A 25,749-nucleotide genomic window follows, 5' to 3' on the forward strand; every position below is an offset into this window, starting at 1 on the left:
AAGGGGGCCGAATACTTTCGCAAGGCACTGTATGTTTCCTTTCCTTGATATTTGTTTCCTTACCTTGAAATATCAGCATTTAGTTTGCAGTCGCTAGTTTCACAAAACCAAACTGTGGATTGCCTTGTCCGTAGATTGCTTTTCAAGGTAAATAAATAAATATCTAAACATGTATTTTACATGAACTACCCCTTTAACGCTGAATCTGAAACAAATGTTGGCTGTTGGCACCACGTTAATATCTCTATTCTTCCTGTCCTCTGGGAGACTGTCTCGGTGTCTCAGGCCAGGAAATTCACACAGTTTACAGTGAGTGTGGCGCTTTTTACATAAACACAGCTCTCTGTGGCCTCAGTTTGATTAGGAGGCTCCCAGATGCCATTAAAAGTCCATTTCTCCCCTCTGTGTTTGTTTTAAGACGAGAGCGACAGAGAAACCCAGCAGCCACTGTCGTGCCATGCCAACTTCTGTTTACGCATGAGTGGAACACACAAACAACCCCAGAGCTAGCGCCAACCGAACCTACAGTACAGTACAGTACAGTGTGTGCTCTCCCGCAATTCTCCATCGTTAAACAAACACTTTTGTTTTTGTTGAGGATTCGGTATCGTGTTCAGTATCGTGTTCAGTATCGTGTTCAGTATCGTGTTCATTATCGTGTTCAGTGTCGTGTTCATTATCGTGTTCAGTATTGTGTTCATTATCGTGTTCAGTATTGTGTTCATTATCGTGTTTAGTATTGTGTTCATTATCGTGTTCGGTATTGTGTTCATTATCGTGTTCAGTATCGTGTTCATTATCGTGTTCAGTATTGTGTTCATTATCGTGTTTGGTATTGTGTTCATTATCGTGTTCGGTATTGTGTTCATTATCGTGTTCAGTATTGTGTTCATTATCGTGTTCAGTCATATTTGCAGAAGGAACCATTGCAAACATGATTGTATCAAAAATAGGGTTGTGGTAATTTTAGTAATGTCACCTTTGGTTTTGGCGGCCAGCTGCATGTCTATACCCGCTGCAAAAGCTGTTTGCCATTTTGCCCGACCTGAAAGAGTGGAGAAGAGGAGAGAGAACACTTACTAGACAACTAAGACTATTGGTATTATTATACAAGCACTGTGAAATTATAGAAAGGATTCATCTGAACATTTGTAGCTGCTGATTGTATTTCTGCCCTCTGACTGGACACGTATCCCAGTCTCAGTACTTGTTTCTCCACCAATTGGATGGTGTCCTCTGACACGGTCACACCCTCCTCAGAGACTCCTTGGACTTGATAGTGAACTGCCCGGCTCTCGTGTACTCACGCGTCACCCTGTAGGGACGGATGGACAAACGTGCCTATGTACGCACATACACACACAAGGGTGCTCAAGCACGCAGGGGCAACACACACACATTGTTTAAAATGCCTGCAATGAGTTATGCGTATTTTCCCCCTCTATCTCCATTAAATGCCATTTAATTCCAATAAACTAATACCTGGCTTTCTGTGCCACTTGAAAAATAGTTTTCAAGGTCGCAGTGCAGTCAACAACTTTGTTTTTGGTTTGCTTTGCTGCCGGGTGATAACAGTTTATTTTCCTTAATTGGCATTTTTGCCTGGGACTATTTGCAAACAATCCAAAAGTGGAGTCTATTTACTGCAAACAATAATGCGTAATTACTGAGTCTGGGCCAAATCAAGCCGCTCGCTCTCTTTGGAAATGCAAATGTGGGTTGCGTGCTGACACTGATTGAAGAGGAAGAAGGCGTCCGTCAGTCCCACTATCCAGCCCTGCCAGACAAGCACCTGCTGTTGCCGGGGCTCCGCTTACTTAATAATCACACATATTTTGTGGTTTAGCGAGTGACGGCAGCACGTCAAAGGTGGCTACGTCCCAAAATGGCACCCTATTCGCTATATAGTGCACTGCTTTTGACCAGGGCCCGTAGGGAATAGGGTGCCATTTGGGACAGAGGCAAGTTATTGGATTTGGCAGGGAGCTGAGCTGGACAGAGGACTTTTGACCAAAGTTGGTGTTTTCTAACTGCCACAGTCGGTGCGAATGAGTTAAACGAATATGTCAGAAACACATTTTAAAATGAGACGGGGGGGGGGGGGGGGGGGGGGGGGGGGGGGGGGGTGAATGGAAGAATTAGGAAAGTGAGGAAAGATGGTGAATAATGAGAGTGAGAGAGAAGGGAGAGAGAGAGAGAGAGAGAGGGGAGTAAGAGAATAGAGAGAGATAAAGAGAGTGAGAGAGAAGGGAGAGGGTGAAGAGAGAGAGTGGGAGAGAGAGAGAGAGAGAGGGGAGTAAGAGAATAGAGAGAGATGAAGAGAGTGAGAGGGGAGTGACAGAGCAAGAGTGAGAGGAGAGAGTGACAGAGCGAGAGAGCGAGAGGAAAGAGGACAGCAACACAATTAGACCCAACCAAATCATGAGAAAACAAAAGATAATTACTTGACACATTGGAAAGAATTTACAAAATAACAGCAAACTAGAATGCTATTCGGCCCTAAACAGAGAGTGCACAGTGGCAGAATAGCTGAACACTGTGACTGACCCAAACTTAAGGAAGGCCTTGCCTAGTGGTTAGAGCGTTGGATCAGTAACCGAAAGGTTGCTAGATCCAATCCCAGAGCTGACAAGGTAAAAATATTTTGTTCTGCCCCTGAACAAGGCAGTTAACACACTGTTCCTAGGCCGTCATTAAAAATAAGAATTTGTTCTTAACTGGCTTGCCTAGATAAATAAAAGGTTACTATGTACAGACTCAGTGAGCATAGCCTTAGGCGGACCTGACTCTCAAAAGAAAGGCTATGTGCACACTGCCCACAAAATGCTGCACTTCCTAACCTCCTGCCAAATGTATGACCATATTAGAGACACATATTTCCATCAAATTACACAGACTCACAAAGAATTTGAAAACAAACCCAATTTTGATAAACTGCCATATCTATTGGGTGAAATACCACAGTGTGCCATCACAGCAACAATATTTGTGACCTGTTGCCACAAGAAAAAGGCAACCAGTGAAGGCCAAACACGACTGTAAATACAACCCATATTTATGTTTATTTATTTTCCCTTTTGTACTTGAACTATTTGCACACAATATGACATTTTAAAATTATTTTGTGAGTGTAATGTTTACTGTCAAAATATTTTTGACTGTTTATTTCACTTATGTTTATTATCTATTTCACTTGCTTTGGAAATGTAAACATATGTTTCCCATGTCAGAGAGAGAGAGAGAGAGAGAGAGAGAGAGAGAGAGAGAGAGCTCAGGACTGGCTGACTTACTTGGGAATAAGCACCCGGATGATGGTTCCGTCCACCTCAGGGTTGAGTTTCATGCTGCTCTCATGCAGGGCGCGGGTGGCAGCAGCCATGGCCTGAGGACACATCAAACACACATTAGACCTAGACCTAATAACTTCCAGCTGGGGCTTGGACTGGGGCTGGAGCTACACTACCTGCAGACAGACACCCAACCACCCAGCCAGGTCCCAGCCCCTATCCATTCACCAGTCCCAGCCCCTATCCAATGTATGAGCCTGTGAAAAAAATATGTATTTCTTGGGCAACAATAAATCTAATCTAATTCAATATAATGCACCCACCCTTAAGACACCCACCCCGCCCCTACCAATCCACCCCAGGCCCCCACCCTTAGACTGCCCTGGCCTCTCTCCTGCCCATAGGAGCACCAGGAAGCAGACCTTGGCTGTCCCTGGTCAGGTTGGCTTTGATACATGGCGAGCTGGGTGAACTGTGTAGCATCTCCCCACAGAGCAGCTCTGGAGTGTGTGTGTATGTGTGTGTGTGTGTGGGGGGGGGGGGGGGGGGGGTTCAGCCCTGGCCGTGGCAGGAGAAGCACATGCAGTGTGGAAGTGCCGCGGGGCGCTGTCAGAACACAGTCCTCTGGGAACTGGCTGAGGGGTTGCAGTGCAGGGCGATGACCTCTGGTAACCTCTACGGGATGGGAGGAGTGGGACGGGGCAGGGCGGAGGTGTGTGTGTGTGTGTGTGTGTGTGTGTGTGTGTGTGTGTGTGCGTGCGTGTTTGTGAATAACTGCGGGAGTCCTGGCTTGGCCATATACCCACAATGCATTAGACTAGAGGATATGTCTGTGTAACATATTAGAACTCTAATGGTGGTTGGACTCCAAAAGGCAATTAAAGAAAATGCTGTAATCTGGATATGTGATTTGTCTGTGTCTGCTAGTTGTGGGAGAGGTGCCTGAGAGAGAGAGGCAGAGACGGGACAGACTGAGGCCTGTGGAGACTCCAGTATGTGTTCTATTTAATTCTATGATATGGAGCCTGTTCAGACACTTATTAAAAACAGGCCGTGTGGGGACAACATGCTAAGACTGAACACACTATTGTTCAACCGTCAGGTACCCATCACCAGTGGTGGAAACAATACACAATTGTCATACTTAAGTGACTCAAGTAAAAGTGAAAGTCACCCAGTAAAATACTACTTGAGTAGTAAAAGTGAAAGTCACCCAGTGAAATACTACTTGAGTAAAAGTACAAAAGTAAATGTCATTGCTAAAATATACTTAAGTATCAAAGTAAAAGTATAAATCATTTCAAATTCCTTTTATTGATCATACCAGAGGGCACTCTTCAAAACAGACGTAATTTACAAACAAAGCATTTGTGTTTAGTGAGTCCGCCAGATCAGACAGAGGCAGTAGGGATGACTCGGGATGTTCTCTTTTAAAGTGTGTGAATTGGACAATTCTCCTGTCCTGCTAAGCATTCAAAATGTAACAAGCACTTTTGGGTGTCAGGTTAATTGAATGGAGTAAAACGTATATTCTTTTCTTTAGGAATGCAGTCAAGTAAAAGTAAAAGTTGTCAAAAATATAAATAGTCAAGTAAAGTACAGATACGCCCAAAAACGACGTAAGTAGTACTTTAAAGTATTTTTTACTTCGTACTTTATACCACTGCCCATCACAACATTACCAGATAGATCCCAGCACCAGATAGAAATCCCCTTCCATCCCCTCACACCCGCACACCGGCAGCCCCCTAACCTCCCATTACCTAACAGTCTAACAGCCCTGCTAAGCCAACACAGAGGTGACTGTACAGCACCCAAAGCAAATAGGATTATAATTATTCACATCCATTACCCACGTTCCTAACGAGAGGCCATTGTTTTCCAGTCATTCATTACTACAAGGTCCAGTACAGTGTTACTGCAAACACCCCCCCCCCCCCCCCCCCCCCCAAAAGTCCACTTGGAAAAGACTTTTGGGGAAGAAGGGAAGGGGAGGAAAAAGGCTGTGTGTCTATGTCTTGTGTGTGTATGTCTTGTGTGTGTGTGTGTGTGTGTGTGTGTGTGTGTGTGTGTGTGTGTGTGTGTGTGTGTGTGTGTGTGTGTGTGTGTGTGTGTGTGTGTGTGGTATCCTCCACATCATTAACAAGGTGTTTTAGCTCTGTTCGTTCCTTTCGGCTGTGGCTGTGTTTTAATCAGAAACCTCAGCGTTATCCCACTTATTTTTGAACATATTAACCAGAACCTAACCTGGTGTTTACGGAGCTACCCAGAACAGAGCACAGCATTCCCCCCAGATTTCCGTAACTGCTGGAGCTGTGGGGAAATAATGATGAATTCAATGCTGAGAGCAATCAAACATAGGTATGGGCTGGATCTATCATTCTGGAGTTAAAAACAGGAACCAGAGATTAGCAGAGGCTGTTTAAAAAAAGAAAAGAAAATGAATTTAACATGCAAGGCAATAGGCCTTGTGAAATAATACACACAAATAAATCCTTTAATCTTGCTGCCAATTCTTTCCCCAGTGGTTTAGACCAGAAATGGGAGAAAAAAAAGAAAATAAGAAATTGATACCCCTGCTCTCACATCACACATTTGCACCCTTTTAACATTTGGTCTGAAGGAATTGTCATGTTGCAGCAGTAACGTTTGTACATGTGTGATGGTACCAGTGGGTTTTTTTCCCGGCCCATTTGAATATATATCGTTTGTAGTTTCTGTCTGAACTTTCTCGCTCAGATATGGTGATACATGTGCAACATAATGTCTCTGAGCCTCTCCTCTTACAGGTGAATTACCTCTATTGAACTGATTCAATGATATATGGTAGCGTGTGTTGTCATGTACGCGCAATATGTGCGCAATATGCTTATCTGTGTGTGTTTCCAAATGAAGCACACATCATGAGGCACATCTGAAAGGTGTGATCCCTCCGGGAACATTGTACAAGAGTGGAGGCTGCTGAGGGGAGGAAGGCTCATAATAATGGCTGGAGTGGAGTACAACGGATGGAATGGGCGAAGAAAAAAAACGCAGGAAAACCATGTTTTTGACACCATTCCATTCACTCCATTCCAGCCATTATTATGAGCCGTTCTCCCCTCAGCAGCCTCCTCTGTTGTACACCTATTGTAGCTGAGTGCTGCTGAGTTCCAGGCTGAGCTCCTCAAGGTGAAGCAGAACTGTGCTAAAAATAAACAATCTCCCTTTAAAACGGATCCCAGCATCAGACAGGGACAACCCTCATTCATAACAACATAGGATGAAGGAGGGAGAAAAGAGAAGGGGGAGAGAGAGAGAGAAAAAGAGAGAAAGAAACAACACAGGGAAAGGAAAAGAGAAGAATGAAGACAGGGAAATAGAGAGGTGTGTGTGTGTGTGTGTGTGTGTGTGTGAGAGAGCATCACTTGGAGAAGTTAGTCCTCCTCCTTCACAGAGGGTACAGCACGGTCACTTCCTGCTGATGACAGCTGACCACAAAATATTGGCCTTTGTTTCAATCGCTCGAGATCAAAGGGCTTCCCAGAACCATCGATCACTACGGCTGAACACGAGGCTGGAGAGAGAGCGCCCGACTCAGGTTTCAGATGGAGAAAGAGAAAGAGAGAAAGAGAGACAGAGAGGGAACGAGAGAGAGAGCGCGAGAGAGAGAGAGAGAGAGAGAGAGAGAGAGAGACGCGTTCATTTCACAGTGCGTTGCCGTCAGCCCAGTGTGGTTCATACAGAGGAGAACCCTAACCCACCCAGCCAGCAGTGTGTGGGAAGCCGGTCATGTTGACCACGATGAGCTGAGGGGGTTTCATGGACATCTGACCCAACTGGTTCAGAGGGAATTTGCCATCTGTCGTGTGCACCACGATATGATCCAGAGCTCCTGAAAAACAAAGGACCAGAATAAAACACGAGTCGAATATACTTCAATGAAACGTAATTGATTTCCCAGAGGGGAAATTGGATGTCACCAGCATGTAACACAAGACATGCCCAAGCATATGACCAAAACAACTTAACCATTATCTAGGCCCGCCTAAACCCTCATCACCAAAAACAGCATTGAGTACACGATCCAAACCAACCTCCCCACAATTCAATTGGCAGAGTGTAAGCTGAGGCTTATGGTTGGCGTGAGGAACTGAGAAACAGCTTCTATCTTCACCCAATACCCTGCCCTGAACTTTAGTCACTGTTGCTAGCCAGCTACCACCCGGTACTCTACCCTGAACCTTAGACACTGCTACCTTATGTACAGTCATTGAACACTGGTCACTTTAATAATGTTTATATACCGTTTCTGTCATGTATTGTCATGTTGTGTGTTTCTGTCCTTTCCCTTCACCCTGTCTCCCTCTGCTGGTCGTTGTTAGGTTACCTTTTCTCCCCCTCTTTCCCCCAGCTGTGCCTTGTCTCCTCCTAACCACCTCGTCACCCCTTTTCCCACCTGTTCCCTTTTTCCCTCTGATTAGTCCCCTATATCTCTCTCTGTTTTTGTTCCTGTCCTTGTCGGATTCTTGTTTGTTGTGTTTCATGCCTGAACCAGACTGTCGTCATGTTTGCTGTAACCTTGTCTTGTCCTGTCGGAATCTGCCGGTCCGTCTGAGCCTACCTATGTTTGGTAATTAAAGAAGCTCTGTTTAAGTTAATTCGCTTTTGGGTCCTCATTCACGCACCGTAACAGAAGAATCCGACCAAGAATGGACCCAGCGACTTCGGATCCTCTCCACTCAGCCGTCGGGATCCAGGGAGCGATGCTAGGCAGACACGAGCAGGAAGTGTCTGCTGCTCGACATGCCGTTGAGACCCTGGCCACCCAAGTCTCCAACCTCACAGAACAGGTTCACCATCTCCGCCTCGATCCACCGGCCACTTCCAGGGCTTTCGAATCTCCGGAGCCCAGAATCAATAACCCGCCGTGTTACTCTGGGGAGCCCACTGAATGCCGCTCGTTCCTCACCCAGTGTGATATTGTGTTTTCTCTCCAGCCCAACACTTACTCCAGGAGCACTGCTCGTGTCGCCTACGTCATATCTCTCCTTATTGGACGGGCTCGTGAGTGGGGCACGGCAATCTGGGAGGCAAGGGCTGAGTGTACTAACCAGTATCAGGACTTTAAGGAGGAGATGATACGGGTTTTTGATCGATCTGTTTTTGTTTTTTGTTTTTTTGATCTGTTTATGTCAAGGCAATCGATCCATAACAGACTACTCTATTGAGTTTCGCACTCTTGCTGTCTCCAGTGGCTGGAACGAGCCGGCCTTGCTCGCTCGTCTTCTGGAGGGTCTCCGCGCAGAGGTAAAGGATGAGATTCTCTCCCGGGAGGTTCCTTCCAGCATGGATTCCTTGATTGAACTCGCTATTCGCATTGAGCGACGGGTTGATCTTCGTCACCGAGCTCGTGGAAAGGAGCTCGCGCTCTCCGTCGCCCCCCTCTCCGCATCACTACCATCTTCCTCTGCCGGCTCGGGTGCTGAGCCCATGCAGCTGGGAGGTATCCGCATCTCGACTAAGGAGAGGGAACGGAGAATCACCAACCGCCTCTGTCTCTATTGCGGTTCCGCTGGTCATTTTGTCACTTCATGTCCAGTAAAAGGCCAGAGCTCGTCAGTAAGCGGAGGGCTACTGGTGAGCGCTACTACTCCTGTCTCTCCTTCAAGATCCTGCACTACCTTGTCGGTCCATCTACGCTGGACCGGTTCGTCAGCTTCCTGCAGTGCCTTAATAGACTCTGGGGCGGAGGGCTGTTTTATGGACGAGACCTGGGCTCGGGAACATGACATTCCTCTCAGACAGTTAAAGGAGCCCACGGCCTTGTTCGCCCTAGATGGTAGTCCTCTCCCCAGGATTCAGCGTGAGACGCTACCTTTAACCCTCACTGTTTCTGGTAATCATAGTGAAACCATTTCTTTTTTAATTTTTCGTTCACCTTTTACACCTGTTGTTTTGGGCCATCCCTGGCTAGTTTGTCATAATCCTTCCATTAATTGGTCTAGTAATTCTATCCTCTCCTGGAACGTCTCTTGTCATGTGAAATGTTTAATGTCTGCTATCCCTCCTGTTTCCTCTGTCTCTTCTTCACAGGAGGAGCCTGGTGATTTGACAGGGGTGCCGGAGGAATATCACGATCTGCGCACGGTGTTCAGTCGGTCCAGGGCCACCTCTCTTCCTCCACACCGGTCGTATGATTGTAGTATTGATCTCCTTCCGGGAACCACCCCCCCCCGGGGTAGACTATACTCTCTGTCGGCTCCCGAACGTAAGGCTCTCGAAGATTATTTGTCTGTAGCTCTTGACGCCGGTACCATAGTCCCCTCCTCCTCTCCCGCCGGAGCGGGGTTTTTTTTTGTCAAGAAGAAGGACGGGTCTCTGCGCCCCTGCATAGATTATCGAGGGCTGAATGACATAACAGTGAAGAATCGTTATCCGCTTCCTCTTATGTCTTCAGCCTTCGAGATCCTGCAGGGAGCCAGGTTTTTCACTAAGTTGGACCTTCGTAACGCTTACCATCTCGTGCGCATCAGGGAGGGGGACGAGTGGAAGACGGCGTTTAACACTCCGTTAGGGCACTTTGAATACCGGGTTCTTCCTTTCGGCCTCGCTAACGCTCCAGCTGTCTTTCAGGCATTAGTCAATGATGTCCTGAGAGACATGCTGAACATCTTTGTTTTCGTTTACCTTGACGATATCCTGATTTTTTCACCGTCACTCCAGATTCATGTTCAGCACGTTCGACGTGTCCTCCAGCGCCTTTTAGAGAATTGTCTTTTTGTGAAGGCTGAGAAGTGCACTTTTCATGCCTCCTCCGTCACATTTCTCGGTTCTGTTATTTCCGCTGAAGGCATTAAGATGGATCCCGCTAAGGTCCAAGCTGTCATTGATTGGCCCGTCCCTAAGTCACGCGTCGAGCTGCAGCGCTTTCTCGGCTTTGCGAACTTCTATCGTCGTTTCATCCGTAATTTCGGTCAGGTGGCAGCTCCTCTCACAGCCCTTACTTCTGTCAAGACGTGCTTTAAGTGGTCCGTTTCCGCCCAGGGAGCTTTTGATCTCCTCAAGAATCGTTTTACATCCGCTCCTATCCTTGTTACACCTGACGTCTCTAGACAGTTCGTTGTCGAGGTTGACGCGTCAGAGGTGGGCGTGGGAGCCATTCTTTCTCAGCGCTCCCTCTCTGACGACAAGGTCCACCCATGCGCGTATTTTTCTCATCGCCTGTCGCCGTCGGAACGTAACTATGATGTGGGTAACCGCGAACTGCTCGCCATCCGGTTAGCCCTAGGCGAATGGCGACAGTGGTTGGAGGGGGCGACCGTCCCTTTTGTCGTTTGGACTGACCATAGGAACCTTGAGTACATCCGTTCTGCCAAACGACTTAATGCGCGTCAGGCGCGTTGGGCGCTGTTTTTCGCTCGTTTCGAGTTCGTGATTTCTTATCGTCCGGGCTCTAAGAACACCAAGCCTGATGCTTTGTCTCGTCTCTTCAGTTCTTCAGTAGCCTCCACTGACCCCGAGGGGATTCTCCCTGAGGGGCGTGTTGTCGGGTTGACTGTCTGGGGAATTGAGAGGCAGGTAAAACAAGCGCTCACTCACACTCCGTCGCCGCGCGCTTGTCCTAGGAACCTTCTTTTCGTTCCCGTTCCTACTCGTCTGGCCGTTCTTCAGTGGGCTCACTCTGCCAAGTTAGCCGGCCACCCTGGCGTTCGGGGTACGCTTGCTTCCATTCGCCAGCGTTTTTGGTGGCCCACCCGGGAGCATGACACGCGTCGTTTCGTGGCTGCTTGTTCGGTCTGCGCGCAGACTAAGTCCGGTAACTCTCCTCCTGCCGGCCGTCTCAGGCCGCTTCCTATTCCCTCTCGACCGTGGTCTCACATCGCCTTAGATTTTGTCACCGGACTGCCTTCGTCAGCGGGGAAGACTGTTATTCTTACGGTTGTCGATAGGTTCTCTAAGGCGGCTCATTTCATTCCCCTTGCTAAGCTTCCTTCTGCTAAAGAGACGGCACAAATCATCATCGAGAATGTTTTCAGAATTCATGGCCTTCCGTCAGACGTCGTTTCGGACAGAGGTCCGCAATTCACGTCTCAATTTTGGAGGGAGTTTTGCCGTTTGATTGGGGCTTCCGTCAGTCTCTCTTCCGGCTTTCACCCCCAGTCTAACGGTCAAGCAGAACGGGCCAATCAGACTATTGGTCGCATCTTACGCAGTCTTTCTTTTCGCAACCCTGCGTCTTGGTCAGAACAGCTCCCCTGGGCAGAATACGCCCACAACTCGCTTCCTTCGTCTGCGACCGGGCTATCTCCTTTTCAGAGTAGCCTCGGGTACCAGCCTCCGCTGTTCTCATCTCAGTTCGCCGAGTCCAGCGTCCCCTCCGCTCAGGCTTTTGTCCAACGTTGCGAGCGCACCTGGAAGAGGGTCAGGTCTGCACTTTGCCGTTATAGGACGCAGACTGTGAGGGCTGCTAATAAGCGTAGAACTAAGAGTCCTAGATATTGTCGCGGTCAGAGAGTTTGGCTCTCCACTCAGAACCTTCCCCTTAAGACGGCTTCTCGCAAGTTGACCCCGCGGTTCATTGGTCCGTTCCGTATTTCTCGGGTCATTAATCCTGTCGCAGTTCGACTTCTTCTTCCGCGATACCTTCGTCGCGTCCACCCGGTCTTCCATGTCTCCTGCATCAAGCCCGTCCTTCGCGCCCCCGCTCGTCTTCCCCCCCCCCCCCCCCATCCTTGTCGAGGGCGCACCCATCTACAGGGTCCGTAGAATTTTGGACATGCGTCCTCGGGGCCGTGGTCACCAGTACCTCGTAGATTGGGAGGGGTACGGTCCTGAGGAGAGGAGTTGGGTTCCCTCTCGGGACGTGCTGGACCGTGCGCTGATCGAGGATTTCCTCCGTTGCCGCCAGGTTTCCTCCTCGAGTGCGCCAGGAGGCGCTCGGTGAGTGGGGGGGTACTGTCATGTATTGTCATGTTGTGTGTTTCTGTCCTTTCCCTTCACCCTGTCTCCCTCTGCTGGTCGTTGTTAGGTTACCTTTTCTCCCCCTCTTTCCCCCAGCTGTGCCTTGTCTCCTCCTAACCACCTCGTCACCCCTTTTCCCACCTGTTCCCTTTTTCCCTCTGATTAGTCCCCTATATCTCTCTCTGTTTTTGTTCCTGTCCTTGTCGGATTCTTGTTTGTTGTGTTTCATGCCTGAACCAGACTGTCGTCATGTTTGCTGTAACCTTGTCTTGTCCTGTCGGAATCTGCCGGTCCGTCTGAGCCTACCTATGTTTGGTAATTAAAGAAGCTCTGTTTAAGTTAATTCGCTTTTGGGTCCTCATTCACGCACCGTAACAGTTTCACCCACTTTATAAGTACACTGAGTGCACAAAACATTAGGAACACCTGCTCTTTCCATGACGTAGACTGATCAGGTGAATCCAGGTGAAGGCTGTGATCCCTTGTTGATGTCACTTGTTAAATCCACTTCAATCAGTGTAGATGAAGGGGAGGAGTCAGATTAAAGAAGGATTTGTAAGCCTTGAGACAATTGAGACGTGGATTGTGTATGTGTGCCATTCAGAGGGTGAATGGGCAAGACAGTGCCCATTCAGTGCCTTTAAACAGGGCATGGTAGTCGGTGCCAGGCGCACCGGTGTGAGTGTGACAAGAACAGCAACGCTGCTGGGTTTTTCACGCTCAACAGTTCCCCGTGTGTATCAAGAATTGTCCACCACCCAAAGGACATCCAGCAAACTTGACGCAACTGTGGGAAGCATTGGAGTCAACATGGGCCAGCGTCCCTGTGGAACGCTTTCGACGCCTTGAAGAGTCCATGCTACGACAAATTGAGGCAGTTCTGAGGGCAAAAGGGGGTGGAACTTAATATTAGGAAAGTAATCCTAATATTTTGTACACTCACTGTATATACTCTATTCTACACATGGCTCATCCTATATAACTACTGCAGTACTCCTATTTTGTATTCATATACTGTCCGTACGTTATATGTATATATATTTACTACTTCCAAGATGGCATAGCAGTTCAGACGTCTTTTGTCCTCGTCTTGTCGTGTCCCGTTTATATATATATTTATTTATATATATATATATATACACACAACTTTTTTTCCACATACATTTTTTACATTTTCCATCAACTCGTCTTCAAAACACTCTCCTGCAACCCGCCTCACCCAATTTATATTTATACAAAAAGTATTATTTATCTCAAATCTGTAATCCTCCAAGAAGCTATCCAGAAACTCCAAGAAGCTAGCCAGCAGCTAGCCAGAAGCTAGCCCAGAAGCTAATCCAGAAGCTAATCAGAAGTTTGTGGTCATCAGCTATCCTTTAGCTCGAAAATCTATCGCCAGTTTTGTACGGCGCAGCGCGGCTCGGAACGGAACATACCGGACCAATTTTTCTCTCCATGTCCCTGGATTTCAACCGCTAACTCTGGACATTCATACCTGGATCTCACAGCTAACTAGCTGCTATCCGTGTGACTATCGGCTTTCGTCGATTCCGGAGCAAACATCAATTATTCCGGAGCTAGCCAGCTCCGTCAATATACTCCTGAGTTCCATCAATCACTCCCGGGCTGCAGTCACCTATCCGGACCCGTTTTACTGCCTACGCGGAGCCCCACCGGACCTTCACAACTGGACTGCCGATGTTATTTACCCGAAGGAGTTATGCGGCTGGCTCCTCCGTCGCGACGTCACCTGAACGCCCATCTGCGGCCTGCTAACCGTTAGCTGTCTTATCGGCTGCTATCTGAATAGACAATCGGACAATTTATTTATTTATTTTTTATTATTATTATGTTTTCTTCTTGGGCCTCTATAACTATATCTATTGTTTTTATTTTTGTTGTTGTTGTGTGATTTGGATTAATCCCCTCTACCACACGGAACCCCACTAATCTACTGATGGAACGCAAGAGGTGGCTAATAACAGACCTCCATCCTATGCTAGCTTGCTACCGATGGCCTGGCTAGCTGTCTAAATCGCCGTGACCCCCAACCAACCTCTCCACTCACCGGACCCTTTTGATCACTCGACTAAGCATGCCTCTCCTTAATGTCAATATGCCTTGTCTATTGCTGTTCTGGTTAGTGTTTATTGGCTTATTTCACTGTAGAGCCTCTAGTCCTGCTCACTATACCTTATCCAACCTATTAGTTCCACCACCCACACATGCAATGACATCTCCTGGTTTCAATGATGTTTCTAGAGACAATACCTCTCTCTTCATCACTCAATACCTAGGTTTACCTCCATTGTATTCACATCCTACCATACCTTTGTCTGTACATTATACCTTGATGCTATTTTATCGCCCCCAGAAACCTCCTTTTACTCTCTGTTCCAGACGTTCTAGACGACCAATTCTTATTGCTTTTAGCCACACCCTTATTCTACTCCTCCTATGTTCCTCTGGCGATGTAGAGGTGAATCCAGGCCCTGCAGTGCCTAGCTCCACTCCTATTCCCCAGGCGCTCGCTTTTGACGACTTCTGTAACCGTAATAGCCTTGGTTTCTTGCATGTTAACATTAGAAGCCTCCTCCCTAAGTTTGTTCTATTTACTGCTTTAGCACACTCTGCCAACCCGGATGTTCTAGCTGTGTCTGAATCCTGGCTTAGGAAGACCACCAAAAATTCTGACATTTTAATTCCAAACTACAACATTTTCAGACAAGATAGAACTGCCAAAGGGGACGGTGTTGCAATCTACTGCAAAGATAGCCTGCAGAGTTCTGTCTTACTATCCAGGTCTGTACCCAAACAATTTGAACTTCTACTTTTAAAAATCCACCTCTCTAAAAACAAGTCTCTCACCGTTGCCGCCTGCTATAGACCACCCTCTGCCCCCAGCTGTGCTCTGGACACCATATGTGAACTGATTGCCCACCATCTATCTTCAGAGCTCGTGCTGCTAGGTGACCTAAACTGGAACATGCTCAACACCCCAGCCATCCTACAATCTAAACTTGATGCCCTCAATCTCACACAAATTATCAATGAACCTACCAGGTACCTCCCCAAAGCCTTAAACACGGGCACCCTCATAGATATCATCCTAACCAATTTGCCCTCTAAATACACCTCTGCTGTCTTCAACCAAGATCTCAGCGATCACTGCCTCATTGCCTGCATCCGTAATGGGTCAGCGGTCAAACGACCTACACTCATCACTGTAAAACGCTCCCTGAAACACTTCAGCGAGCAGGCCTTTCTAATCGACCTGGCCGGGGTATCCTGGAAGGATATTGATCTCATCCCGTCAGTAGAGGATGCCTGGATATTTTTTTTAAATGCCTTCCTAACCATCTTAAATAAACATGCCCCATTCAAGAAATTTAGAACCAGGAACAGATATAGCCCTTGGTTCTCCCCAGACCTGACTGCCCTTAACCAACACAAAAACATCCTATGGCGTTCTGCACTAGCATCGAACAGCCCCCGTGATATGCAGCTGTTCAGGGAAGCTAGAAACCATTATACACAGGCAGTTAGAAAAGCCAAGGCTAGCTTTTTCAAGCAGAAATTTGCTTCCTGCAACACAAACTCAAAAAAGTTCTGGGACACTGTAAAGTCCATGGAGAATAAGAACACCTCCTCCCAGCTGCACACTGCACTGGAGATAGGAAACACTGTCACCACTGATAAATCCACCATAATTGAGAATTTCAATAAGCATTTTTCTACGGCTGGCCATGCTTTCCACCTGGCTACTCCTACCCCGGTCAACAGCAATGCACCCCCAACAGCAACTCGCCCAAGCCTTCCCCATTTCTCCTTCTCCCAAATCCGTTCAGCTGATGTTCTGAAAGAGCTGCAAAATCTGGACCCCTACAAATCAGCCGGGCTAGACAATCTGGACCCTTTCTTTCTAAAATTATTTGCCGAAATTGTTCCCACCCCTAATACTAGCCTGTTCAACCTCTCGTGTCGTCTGAGATTCCCAAAGATTGGAAAGCAGCTGCGGTCATCCCCCTCTTCAAAGGGGGGGACACTCTTGACCCAAACTGCTACAGACCTATATCTATCCTACCATGCCTTTCTAAGGTCTTCGAAAGCCAAGTCAACAAACAGATTACCGACCATTTCGAATCTCACCATACCTTCTCTGCTATGCAATCTGGTTTCAGAGCTGGTCATGGGTGCACCTCAGCCACGCTCAAGGTCCTAAACGATATCTTAACCGCCATCGATAAGAAACATTACTGTGCAGCCGTATTCATTGATCTGGCCAAGGCTTTCGACTCTGTCAATCACCACATCCTCATCGGCAGACTCGACAGCCTTGGTTTCTCAAATGATTGCCTCGCCTGGTTCACCAACTACTTCTCTGATAGAGTTCAGTGTGTCAAATCGGAGGGTCTGCTGTCCGGACCTCTGGCAGTCTCTATGGGGGTCGCCAAACCCACTGGCTCCATGTCATCTACAAGACCCTGCTAGGTAAAGTCCCCCTTATCTCAGCTCGCTGGTCACCATAGCATCTCCCACCTGTATCACACGCTCCAGCAGGTATATCTCTCTAGTCACCCCCAAAACCAATTATTTCTTTGGCCGCCTCTCCTTCCAGTTCTCTGCTGCCAATGACTGGAACGAACTACAAAAATCTCTGGAACTGGAAACACTTTTCTCCCTCACTAGCTTTAAGCACCAACTGTCAGAGCAGCTCACAGATTACTGCACCTGTACATAGCCCACCTATAATTTAGTCCAAACAACTACCTCTTTCCCTACTCTATTTAATTTATTTATTTATTTTGCTCCTTTGCACCCCATTATTTTTATTTCTACTTTGCACATTCTTCCATTGCAAATCTACCATTCCATTGTTTTACTTGCTATATTGTATTTACTTTGCCACCATGGCCTTTTTTTGCCTTTACCTCCCTTCTCACCTCATTTGCTCACATCGTATATAGACTTGTTTATACTGTATTATTGACTGTATGTTTGTTTTACTCCATGTGTAACTCTGTGTCGTTGTATCTGTCGAACTGCTTTGCTTTATCTTTGGCCAGATCGCAATTGTAAATGAGAACTTGTTCTCAACTTGCCTACCTGGTTAAATAAAGGTGAAATAAATAAATAAAAAATATTTATATACATTATACGTACAGTTGAAGTCGGAAGTTTACATACACTTAGGTTGGAGTCATTAAAACTTGTTTTTCAACCACTCCACAAATTTGTTGTTAACAAACTATAGTTTTGGCAATTCGGTTAGGACATCTACTTTGTGCATGACAAAAGTAATTTTTCCAACAATTGTTTACAGACAGATTATTTCACTTATAATTCACTGTATCACAATTCCAGTGTGTCAGAAGTTCACATACACTAAGTTGACTGTGTCTTTAAACAGTTTGGGAAATTACAGAAAATGTCATGTCATGTCTTTAAAAGCTTCTGATAGGCTAATTGACATAATTTGAGTCAATTGGAGGTGTACCTGTGGCTGTATTTCAAGGCCTACCTTCCAACTCAGTGCCTCTTTGCTTGACATCATGGGAAAATCAAAAGAAATCAGCCAAGACCTCAAAAAACAAATGGTACACTTCCACAAGTCTGGTTCATCCCTGGGAACAATTTCCAAATGCCTGAAGGTACCACGTTCATCTGTACAAACAAAAGTACGCAAGTATAAACACCATGGGACCATGCAGCCGTCATACCCCTCAGGATGGAGACGCATTAGGGCTCCTAGAGATGAACGTACTTTGGTGCGAAAAGCGCAAATCAAACCCAGAACAACAGCAAAGGACATTGTGAAGGTGCTGGAGGAAACAGGAAGAAAAGTATGTATATCCACAGTAAAATGAGTCCCATATCGACATAACCTGAAAGGACTGGTGCACTTCACAAAATGGCATGAGGAAGAACAATTATGTGGATACATTGAAACAACATCTCAAGACATCAGACAATGGACAATGACCCCAAGTATACTTCCAAAGTTGTGGCAAAATGGCTTAAGGGCAACAAAGTCAAGGTGTTGGAGTGGCCATCACAAAGCCCTGACCTCAATCCTATCAAAGATTTGTGGGCAGAACTGAAAAAGCGTGTGCGAGCAAGGAGGCCTACGAACCTGACTCAGTTACAGCAGCTCTGTCAGGAGGAATGGGCCAAAATTCACCCAACTTATTATGGGAAGTTTGTGGAAGGCTACCTGAAATGTTTGACACAAGTTTAACAATTTAAAGGAAATGCTACCAAATACTAATTGAGTGTATAAGAACTTCTGACCCACTTGGAATGTGATGAAAGAAATAAAAGCTTAAATAATTCTCTCTATTAAAACTGAGTTTAAATGTATTTGGCTAAGGTGTATGTAAACTGTCCGACTTCAACTGTATATATATTTATATTCCGTCTCTGACATTGCTTGTTCTGATATTTTCAGGATATGTTTTTTTACTGCTAGGCATTGTTTGGACTGCTAGGCATTGTTTGGACTGCTAGGCATTGTTTGGACTGCTAGGCATTGTTTGGACTGCTAGGCATTGTTTGGACTGCTAGGCACTGTTGGACTGCTAGGCACTGTTGGACTGCTAGGCACTGTTGGAGCTTGAAACTCAAGCATTTTGCTGCACCTGCGATATCATCTGCAAATCTGGTGATGTGACCAATAAACTTTGATTTGGTTTGGTTTTGATGGGGTGCAGGAGGTTTCTGAGACACCCCCCCCATAAGGAGGTTTCTGAGAAGGTTTCCCCCTCCCCTAACCATCATCTCCTCTCTCTCTCACCCCCTAACACTGCAGACTGCAGAACCAGAGCTACTCTCCGACATGAGTCAACTTTCCTCGTCTGGTTTACCTCAGACGTCGCTGTTTCCTCCCCCTCTGTCCTCTGCCTTACATCACCAACTCAATGGTGGGTGGGTTCAAGATTATTCTACCACTTGTTTTGTGTAGGAGAGGGACTACCGCCATTCTGGGTACCTATACTTGTGCTTTAGAAAGTAACAGTATGTTTATACAAGCTATTGCTTGCTTCATTCTAATTTCCGGGTGCAAAGACAGGTCCTTAACAGATTTGGACGCATTCAACACCAACGACCAAACCTTAACTGTAACTGAGTGCAACCGGTGTGAAATCGCTAGCTAGTTAGAGGTGCGCGCTCGTTACACTTCAATCGTTATGTCACTCACACTGAGACCTTTAAGTAGTTGTTTCCTTTGCTCCACAAGAGCCGTGGCTTTTGTGGCACGATAGGTAACAATGCTTCGTGGGAGGCAGTTATTGACATGTTCAGAGGGTCCCTGGTTCGAGCCCGGGTTGGGGCAAGGAGAGGGGAACAGTGAGTGCATGCCACGACAGAGCTAGTCTGGTCTGAGGTGTTGTCTGGTAGGAAAGACTTCCTGTAAGCCATGTCTGTGACTCTGGGCCCTTACTTCAACCCAAGGCAAGTACTCAGTGCCTGTACGTATTACCTGAAAGTAATAGGAATGTGTGATAATATACAGTACTTTAAATAAACTTGATTTTATACTCCGTATCAGCCTAACTAAGAGCCAGCCTGTGCTACCTGGGCCCTTGCCTCTTCCCCAGGCTAATTGCTAGAGCCGGCAGGTGGACGAGAGAGACTACCTGGGCCTCTATGGACGTGTGCCTGGCTGCCTGCTCTGCACATCTGCTTACACTTCCAGAGGGCACACAGGAATTTCCTAAACGGCATGAGGAGGGATGTGGATCGACCGGGAAGCCATTAGCCAAATGGGCTCTTCCTGGTCAGGGCACAGGCAGCTGACCCACAATGGCGAAAGGTAGACAAGTAGTCAACAATATAGGCTTCTCAAAAAACTAAACGTACATATCAAATCAAATTTATTTATATAGCCCTTCGTACATCAGCTGATATCTCAAAGTGCTGTACAGAAACCCAGCCTAAAACCCCAAACAGCAAGCAATGAAGGTGTAGAAGCACGGTGGCTAGAAAAAACTCCCTAGAAAGGCCAAAACCTTGCTTAAATTCACACAGGACACCGGATAAGACAGGAGAAGTACTCCAGATATAACAAACTGACCCTAGCCCCCCGACACATAAACTACTGCAGCATAAATACTGGGTCGTGTTCAGTAGGGCACACCGTAGAAAAACATTTTGCAACAGAATACAAACATGTATTATCATAGGAAAACATTCAGGTAGTAGCTAACCCCCTGTTTCAAAACATTTTCTCCCTAGTACTGAACACGACCCTGGCTTCCTCATGATAAAGTCCTATCAGAAAGCAGACTTTGAGTTGGTTCTTGTGTGACTTTATACTGGGGATGTTTAGCGGGTGGGTGCCCTAGACTGGAGGGCGTCTTGGGAACATGAGGATGACATGACATTAACTAATCGTTTTGAACTATGGAAGCCTATGCAAACCCATTTCTGGGTGACTGGGGTCCCGATCTGTTATATAAATGGCTTTCCTTTCACAGTGTATTAATCTGAGCCAGTATACACAGAGCTGTCCAGCGAGGACTGGATAACCTGACGGTAGCCCAGCGTTCCCATGGAAAAGAGAGGTTAGTCTTCTTCTAGCAGAGGAACTGACAGAGTGGCAGGCTATAATACCTCCCGTGTGTGTGTGTGTGTGTGTGTGTGTGTGTGTGTGTGTGTGTGTGTGTGCGGTTGTATTTTTTGAGAACTAACAGCTGACTGAAGACGGGACTTTCGGGCATTTGTGAGGTTGAGTCCGTTGCTGCAATAACAGGGACTATTAACAATGTGATGAAACTTTGTTGCCCCTTGCTGAAATAATCAAAGTGTTAAATCAAACGATGAATAGAATGGAACTAGTCTGAGTACCAGTCTCTTTAGCTAACATTCCGCTCCTTGTCGTTGTCAAAGAGACTGACCTTTCAGAAATCTCAACGTTCAATATGCAGCTGGATTTACGGCGGATTTGCTCATTGGTTGTTGGAAATAACATTCATATTTGACATGACACCACGTGGAGCCTCCAAAATAGAATTACAATTTAAGTCAAAAACAAACATGTAGCTGTTAGCTAGCGTAAAACAAAGCTAAGACGTTTTTGGGGGTTGGAATTACAGTAGCTATGCATTTACCGTAAAACTCAAATGAATTGCCCCGGGCGCTTATTTTGCTTCAATCGCGGAACACAACCGTTGTTTTTTAGAGACAGGCTTCTATTTGAGCCAGGCGTCTATTTACCTTAATGCGCACAGCTTTTGCTCAATACAATGTTGTAAAGACTACCAGACTGTTTATTGTGACCAGTATAAACATTACAATACAAATCCATCATTTCTTGCACAAGCTCGATGGTACTCGATGAAGTTCACTTGTAAAACAATGAATTTAGATCTGGCAATGTGTGCCGATGCCTGGCTATTAAAAGAGACAGGCGGCTTATTTGAGACTGCCATTCATTTAAGTTTACGGTAGTTTGAGAATTTAGAAGTGAGCTACCAACTATTCACACACTGTTTCGCCTGGACAAACAAAAAGAAAAGTAGAAAATTCATCTTTACACGTGTACTTTTCTGGAGCGTAGTTTTGAAGTTGACTAAAACAAGCAGACAACAAGAAAATTGTGTCTGAAAATGATCAAGTTTTCGCTGTGAGCCAACCAGGTACCCAAGGTAACCATGGGTTGTTTTCCCCACAGGTGGGCGGGACCGCAGCGTTCTCTTTCATACCGAACTGGGACTATGGGTACACTCGTAATGGCCGCCAGTCCAACCATTATGCCATCATTGACTTGAATGGGGATGCCTATTGTATTCATTATATTTCTATGGCAGAACATGCAGTCAGGTAACTGAAACTGCCGGGGCAGCAGGTAGCCTAGTGGTTAGAGAGGTGGGCCAGTAACTGAAAGATTGCTGGATCGAATCCCTGAGCTGACAAGGTAAAAATCTGTCGTACTTCCCCTGAACAAAGCAGTTAACCCACTTTTCCCCGGTAGGCCGTCAATGACTGACTTGCCTAGTTAAATAAAGTTTTTTTTTTTAAACGACCTCATGAAGGTGGTTGAGAGAATGCCAAGAGTGTGCAGAGCTGTAATCAAGGCAAAGGGTGGCAACGTTGAAGAATTTTAAAATATATTTTTGATTTGTTTAACACTCTTTTGGTTACTACATGATTCCATATGTGTTATTTCATAGTTTTGATGTCTTTACTATTATACAATGTAGAAAATAGTACAAATAAAGAAAAAGACTGGAATTTTTGACTGGTACTGCATATATACAGTGCATTGTGAAAGTATTCAGACCCCTTCATCTCTTCCACATTGTGTTACGTTACAGCCATATTCTAAAATTGATTGCATTTTTTTCCCCCTCATCAATCTACACACAATACCCCATAATGACAAAGCAAAAACTGTTTTTTAGAAATGTTTGCTAATTTCACTAACCAAAAAAAACTGAACTGAAATATATATGTCCAAACTTTTGACTGGTACTGTATGTTTATATTATTCTAACGGTTATTACGGAGACCGGTCATTTGGCTAGTCAATTATGGTCATTTTTAATTCCATGACCGATTCAGTCCTACCCAGACGACGGTTCACCACATTAATCCGCCCTCTACAACAGGCCTTCCTTCAGCCAAGGTGACTTTCCTCTCCCCTTTACAACAAACACAACACATAACGAGACCCAGATGAGGCTATTATCAAGCATACACATGAACAAAATGATCTCATGATTCCCCCATTCCAGCATATCTCCAGTCAAGATTCCCTGTCAGCTCTAAATCCTGCAGCTTCCATGGATTACTGTGCATCTGGACAGATGGGCACAGGGTGGCAGAGGGAGAGGTGAGAGGAAGGGGAGAGGGTAAGGAGGGGGAATGGAGGGAGAAGGTAAGGAAGATAGGGAGGGATGAGGGGGGTGGGGATGAGCTTCCTCCCCTTCAGGCCCTCCCCTTTAGCCCTCTCAGGGTTGAACTGCCCCAAGGGGAGAGGGGGGACAGGGGAGGGGAAAGGCTGTGACCTGGATGTCAAGGTCAACAGGGGTCAAGGTAAAGGGCAGGGTTCACTCTCACCCCTCAGGGAGAAAGTAAACACATGGAGATGCACTTTTCCTCATATTTTGACCAATAATTAAATGAGAACCAACAGGGGACTTGTTATGCTTACAAAGATGGACACAGCTCAAACTTCAGGCCTGCGGGGCTCTGCATCCCTTTTTGAACAATCGGTGGCTGATATCCACATACAATGAAATAGAACTGAAAAGTATCCTCTCTGTAATCTCAGCACCCAGAACTGAGTGCAGTGGCCAGCTACTCAACAGCTACTCCTTTCCATTGAATCAGGGAGTGACCGAGAGTGAGAGCCCCTACCTTAGTCTATGGCCCCTATGTACCTGTAGAGGTGTTGATGCTCAGGTTGCGGCTGAAGTCCTCTTTCAGGACGGTGAGGACGGCGGCCATCTCCTCACTCACTTCCTCCAGAATGATGATATCCTCCGCCAGCGAGGAGTTAATGTTCACTTTGGCCGCCTGGCCCTTCGCTGCCTTCGCTGAGGGAAAAAATAAAAGCGGCGGCCTTCACTACAAGAGAGACTTCAAAGGGGGAAGAACATAAGGAGGATGGAGGAGAGGAAGGAGACCTGCATGCTGGTAGTCTAGTCAATCAGAGTTATTACAAATAAAACCAAAATGAGAAAACACAGTGAAGTGGGGTTTTCTTCAACCTTCTCAAAAAGACAAAAAAAAAGCTCTTGAACGTTCCGACCACCACTTCAGTACACAAGCAGAATAGAGACGGATGGATGGAGTCTTGATTCCTACCCCTATATTTCCTGAGCCTTTGAGGGTTTTTTGAGGGCAACACTAGACCAAATCAAATAGGTACAAAGCAGTTGAGAAGCAATCGGCTCTCCGCTCACCTTTACTCATCTTGGTGGCATACAGGAGAACGCAGGTGGCGGCAGTGGGGACGATTGTCTCGATGACATGTATTTGGGAACAGCAATGGGACTCTGGAGCTGACCGCCAGCTGACAGGAAGACCTCAACAAAGGGACCAGGCATCGGCACAAAGCCAGCCACAGTAGGCCCAGCTGACTCAATGCCATCGCTGTCACACACAGACACACAAATGACAGAGATACAGAGAAGCGTAACAAAAACATTCCTTGAGACTTATGCAGATATTATTACAGTCTGATCTTATGATAACACACAAGCATAGTCACGCAAAATAACAAATACTAAAGTACTGAAATAAAATACCAACATCTATCTATGTATCTAATTTTCCTTTCATATTAGTGTAGTGATATTACAGTGCCATGGATGGCAAGCTGTAATAATAGCCAGCAGGGGGCGATACTTATGTCTACCTACATACTGTATGTTGCTGCCTCAAGTGTTCAGCACACCACTGCTGCTAAATCATGTACGCCACTGCAAAAATTATATATACAATTTATTTTTATTTTTAAATGTGGGTGATAAAAGTTTGCAGTGTAAACTTAAATGACTAAACCCAGATGTAAAGTATGTAGAAAAGATAATGGAGCAATACAGTTTCAAATAAGATCATCTTTGACAACTAACAACCATCAACCGGTGAACAACCAGCCATGTATCATACCCTGGATGATATCCTCTATTGTGTGTGATGAATTCACACACCTTTACACACCATCAAGAGAAATGGGGCACCACGATATACTATCACACCAGGCGGATAGACAATGTCTACGTCATCCTCGTAAATCGCCTCAACAGTATGTTGTGTGCCAATTAAATGGCACCCTATTCCCCACAAAGTGCACTACTTTTGACCAAAGCTCAGCCCTGGTCAAAGGTAGTACACTATATGGGGAATAAAATGCCATTTTGGGATGCAACCTACATCTAAGTGTGAAGCTTCAGGCTTGGCTCCTAGTCATAATACCACCTTGCTTTGTGTGTATAGAGAGATGGGATACTGATATACACTCAGTGGACAGTTTATTAGTACACGAAAATGGTTCGCTCGTGTCTTGCTATATAAAGCAGGCAGACAGGCATCAAGGCATTCAATTGCTGTTCAATTGAACGTTAGAATGGGCAAAACCAGTGACCTAAGCGGCTTTGAGCATGGTATGATCGTTGGTGCCAGGCGAGCCGGTTCCAGTATCTCAGAAATGGTTGGACACCTTGGCTTTTTACGCACACGTGTTTTACCGAGAATGGTGCGACAAACAAAAAACACCCAGTCAGCGGCAGTCCTGTGGGCAAAAACAGCTAGCTGATGAGCGAGGTCGAAGAAGAATGGCAAGAATTGTGCAAGCTAACAGGTGGGCCACAAAGAGGCAAATAACGGCACAGTACAACAGGAGCGTGCAGAACGGCATCTCGGAACGCACAACTCGTCGGTCCTTGTCATAGATGGGCTTTTGCAGCAGATGACCACACCGGGTTCAACTCCGATCAGCTAAAAACAAGAAGAAGTGGCTCCAGGGGGCACGCGATTACCAACACTGAACATTTGAGGAGTGGAAAAACAT

At 46.1% G+C, this 25,749-nt stretch overlaps 1 pseudogene; it reads right to left on the bottom strand.

The window, feature by feature from the left end:
* Positions 1-998: 998 nt before the first annotated feature.
* LOC110522867 lies at positions 999-24,369 on the bottom strand (annotated as a pseudogene).
* Positions 24,370-25,749: the final 1,380 nt, after the last annotated feature.

This window comes from Oncorhynchus mykiss, chromosome 5 (genome assembly GCF_013265735.2).
Source record: "Oncorhynchus mykiss isolate Arlee chromosome 5, USDA_OmykA_1.1, whole genome shotgun sequence".
Lineage (NCBI taxonomy): Eukaryota > Metazoa > Chordata > Actinopteri > Salmoniformes > Salmonidae > Oncorhynchus > Oncorhynchus mykiss.